This window comes from Scomber japonicus, chromosome 10 (assembly GCF_027409825.1).
Source record: "Scomber japonicus isolate fScoJap1 chromosome 10, fScoJap1.pri, whole genome shotgun sequence".
NCBI lineage: Eukaryota > Metazoa > Chordata > Actinopteri > Scombriformes > Scombridae > Scomber > Scomber japonicus.
Window position 1 is genome coordinate 28,995,877 of NC_070587.1, and position 5,000 is coordinate 29,000,876.

The following is a 5,000-nucleotide window of genomic DNA, read 5'->3' on the forward strand; positions in this document are numbered from 1 at the left end:
CACATAATGACCTTTGACCTGAGAGCATAATAATTTTCATATGTAAGGGTTTCAGTCATTTCTAGTCATTTCTTCATCTTTATTGAGTCAAAGGTCTTCCAAATCAACCATCACTACAGTACTGTGACAGACTCTGACTTATATTCTGTTTGGACATACACGGAAACACTCAGATATATCAGAATTCATCACATTGAACTAATTGTGTTGAGAAATCAACCTTTCTATGGGTTCTGCTAAGAGAATGGATTACAATTAACTTTTTATGGCTTTATTCGTCTGTTCTCAGAAAATTCATGCAACTAATCACTGAATCACCTATTCTCGTTAGACATACACTAAAACACTCAGATATTTCAGAATTCATCACATTGAACTAATTGTGTAGTTGTGTATATTGTGTGTGTGTGTGTGTGTGTGTGTGTGTGTGCGTGTGTGTGTATTGCAGTGTGTAGTTGTGTAGTTGTGTAATTGTGTAAGGTGTGTAGTTGTGTATATTGTGTGTGTGTGTGTGTATTGCAGTCTGTAGTTGTGTATAATGTGTGTGTATTGCAGTGTGTGTTTGTGTATTTGTGTATAGTGTGTAGTTGTGTAGTTGTTTGTAGTTGTGTAGGTGTGTAGTTGTGTATAGTGTGTAGTTGTGTAGTTGTGTATAGTGTCTAGTTGTGTATATTATGTTTGTTTGTGTGTATTGCAGTTTGTAGTTGTGTATAGTGTGTGTGTATTGCAGTGTGTAGTTGTTTATATTGTGTGTGTGTATTGCAGTGTGTATTTGTGTAGTTGTGTATATTGTGTGTGTATGTATTGCAGTGTGTAGTTGTGTATAGTGTGTGTGTGTATTGCAGTGTGTAGTTGTTTATATTGTGTGTGTATTGCAGTGTGTATTTGTGTATTTGTGTATAGTGTGTAGTTGTGTAGTTTTGTATAGTGTGTAGTTGTGTAGTTGTGTATAATGTGTAGTTGTGTAGTTGTGTATAGTGTGTAGTTGTGTATATTGTGTTTGTGTGTGTATTGCAGTTTGTAGTTGTGTAGTTGTGTATAATGTGTAGTTGTGTAGTTGTGTATAGTGTGTAGTTGTGTAGTTGTGTATATTGTGTTTGTGTGTGTGTATTGCAGTGTGTAGTTGTGTAGTTTTGTATAGTGTGTAGTTGTGTAGTTGTGTATAATGTGTAGTTGTATAGTTGTGTATAGTGTGTAGTTGTGTAGTTGTGTATATTGTGTTTGTGTGTTTGTATTGCAGTGTGTAGTTGTGCAGTTTTGTATAGTGTGTAGTTGTGTAGTTGTGTATAGTGTGTAGACGTGTAGTTGTGTATGTTGTTTTTGTGTGTGTGTATTGCAGTGTGTACTTGTGTAGTTGTGTATAGTGTGTAGTTGTTTATAGTGTGTAATTGTGTTTAGAAATCAACCTTTCTATAGGTTCTGCTAAAATATTGTATTACAACTATCTTTTTATGGCTTTATTCGTCTGTTCTCAGCCAGTTCATGCAACTAATCACTGAATCACTTATATTCTGTTTAGACATAAACTGAAACACTCAGATATTTCAGAATTCATCACATTAAACTAATTGTGTTTAGAAATCAACCTTTCTATGGGTTCTGCTAAGAAATGGATTACAACTAACTTTTTATGGCTTTATTTGTCTGTTCTCAGCAAGTTCATTCAACTAATCACTGAATCATTTATTCTGATAGATAGATAGATAGATAGATAGATAGATAGATAGATAGATAGATAGATAGATACATAGATAGATAGATAGATAGATAGATATATAGATAGATACATGCACATTTATGTTTGTGTGTGTCTCTGTGTTTGTGTGAAGGTCTGCCAGGTGCCTTTCAAAGTACAGATTTGAGAATTAGTAATCATTTAGTGTTATAAAATTAACCTGGGTGCCATCACTCACATAATGACCTTTGACCTGAGAGCATAATAATTTTCATATGTCAGGGTTTCAGTCATTTCTAGTCATTTCTTCATCATTATTGAGTCAAAAGTCTTCCAAATCAACCATCACTACAGTGATGGTTGATTACTGACTTATTACTCACTGACTTGATTACTGACTTATATTCTGTTTGGACATACATGGAAACACTCAGATATATCAGAATTCATCACATTGAACTAATTGTGTTGAGAAATCAACCTTTCTATGGGTTCTGCTAAGAGAATGGATTACAATTAACTTTTTATGGCTTTATTCGTCTGTTCTCAGCAACTTAATGCAACTAATCACTGAATCACCTATTCTCGTTGGACATACACTAAAACACTCAGATATTTCAGAATACATCACATTGAACTAATTGTGTAGTTGTGTATATTGTGTGTGTGTGTGTGTGTGTGTGTGTGTGCGTGTGTGTGTATTGCAGTGTGTAGTCGTGTAGTTGTGTATAGTGTGTAGTTGTGTAGTTGTGTAGGTGTGTATATTGTTTTTGTGTGTGTGTATTGCAGTGTGTAGTTGTGTAGTTGTGTATAGTGTGTAGTTGTGTATATTGTGTGTGTGTGTATTGCAGTGTGTAGTAGTGTATAGTGTTTGTGTATTGCAGTGTGTAGTTGTGTAGTTGTTTAGTTGTGTATAGTGTGTAGTTGTGTAGTTGTGTAATTGTGTATAGTGTGTAGTTGTGTATATTGTGTGTGTATGTGTGTATTGCAGTCTGTAGTTGTGTATAATGTTTGTGTATTGCAGTGTGTATTTGTGTATTTGTGTATAGTGTGTAGTTGTGTAGTTGTTTGTAGTTGTGTAGGTGTGTAGTTGTGTATAGTGTGTAGTTGTGTAGTTGTGTATAGTGTGTAGTTGTGTATATTGTGTTTGTTGGTGTGTATTGCAGTGTGTAGTTGTGTATAGTGTGTTTGTATTGCAGTGTGTAGTTGTTTATATTGTGTGTGTGGATTGCAGTGTGTATTTGTGTAGTTGTGTATATTGTGTGTGTCTGTGTGTGTATTGCAGTGTGTAGTTGTGTAGTTGTGTATAGTGTGTAGTTGTGTATATTGTTTTTGTTTGTGTGTATTGCAGTGTGTAGTTGTGTAGTTGTGTATAGTGTGTAGTTGTGTATATTGCAGTGTGTAGTTGTGTATAGTCTGTGTGTATTGCAGTGTGTAGTTGTGTATAGTGTGTGTGTATTGCAGTGCGTAGTTGTTTATATTGTGTGTGTATTGCAGTGTGTATTTGTGTAGTTGTGTATAGTGTGTAGTTATGTAGTTGTGTATATTGTGTAGTTGTGTAATTGTGTAGTTGTGTATAGTGTGTAGTTGTGTAGTTGTGTATATTGTGTTTGTGTGTGTGTATTGCACTGTGTACTTGTGTAGTTGTCTATAGTGTGTAGTTGTGTAGTTGTGTATAGTGTGTAGTTGTGTAGGTGTGTATATTGTTTTTGTGTGTGTGTATTGCAGTGTGTAGTTGTGTAGTTGTGTATAGTGTGTAGTTGTGTATATTGTGTGTGTGTATTGCAGTGTGTAGTAGTGTATAGTGTTTGTGTATTGCAGTGTGTAGTTGTGAATATTGTGTGTGTGTATTGCAGTGTGTATTTGTGTAGTTGTGTATAGTGTGTAGTTGTGTAATTGTGTATATTGTTTTTGTGTGTGTGTATTGCAGTATGTATTTGTGTAGTTGTGTATAGTGTGTAGTTTTTTATAGTGTGTAGTTGTGTATAGTGTGTAGTTGTGTATATTGTGTGTGTGTATTGCAGTGTGTAGTAGTGTATAGTGTTTGTGTATTGCAGTGTGTAGTTGTGAATATTGTGTATGTGTGTATTGCAGTGTGTATTTGTGTAGTTGTGTATAGTGTGTAGTTGTGTAGTTGTGTATAGTGTGTAGTTGTGTAATTGTGTATATTGTTTTTGTGTGTGTGTATTGCAGTATGTATTTGTGTAGTTGTGTATAGTGTGTAGTTTTTTATAGTGTGTAGTTGTGTTTAGAAATCAACCTTTCTATAGGTTCTGCTAAAATATTGTATTACAAACTAACTTTTATGGATTAATTCGTCTGTTCTCAGCCAGTTGATGCAACTAATCACTGAATCACTTGTATTCTGTTTGGACATAAACTGACACACTCAGATATTTCAGAATTCATCACATTGAACTAATTGTATTTAGAAATCAACCTTTCTATGGGTTCTGCTAAGAAATCAACATTGCTATGGGTTCCCCTACGAGAATGGATTACAAATAACTTTTTATGGCTTTATTCGTCTGTTCTCACCAAGTTCATGCAACTAATCACTGAATCATTTATTCTCATTGGAGATACACTAAAACACTCAGATATATCAGAATTCATCACATTGAACTAATTGTGTTTAGAAATCAACCTTTCTATGTGTTCTGCTAAGAAATGGATTACAACTAACTTTTTATGGCTTTATTCGTCTTTTCTCATCAAGTTCATGCAACTAATCACTAAATCACTTATTCTCGTTGGAGATGCACTACAACACTCAGATATATCAGAATTCATCACATTGAACTAATTGTGTTTAGAAATCAACCTTTCTATGGGTTCTGCTAAGAAATGGATTACAACTAACTTTTTATGGCTTTATTCGTCTTTTCTCATCAAGTTCATGCAACTAATCACTAAATCACTTATTCTCGTTGGAGATACACTACAACACTCAGATATATCAGAATTCATGACATTGAACTAATTGTGTTTAGAAATCAACCTTTCTATGGGTTCTGCTACGAGAATGGATTACAACTAACTTTTTTATGGCTTTATTCGTCTGTTCTCAGCAAGTTCATGCAACTAATCACTGAAACATTTATTCTCATTGGAGATACCCAAAAAATCTCAGATATATCAGAATTCATCACATTGAACTAATTGTGTTTAGAAATCAACCTTTCTATGGGTTCTGCTAAGAAATGGATTACAACTATTTTTTTATGGCTTTATTCGTCTGTTCTCAGCAAGTTCATGCGACTAATCACTGAATCATGTATTTTCGTTGGAGATACACTACAACACTCAGATATATCAGAATTCA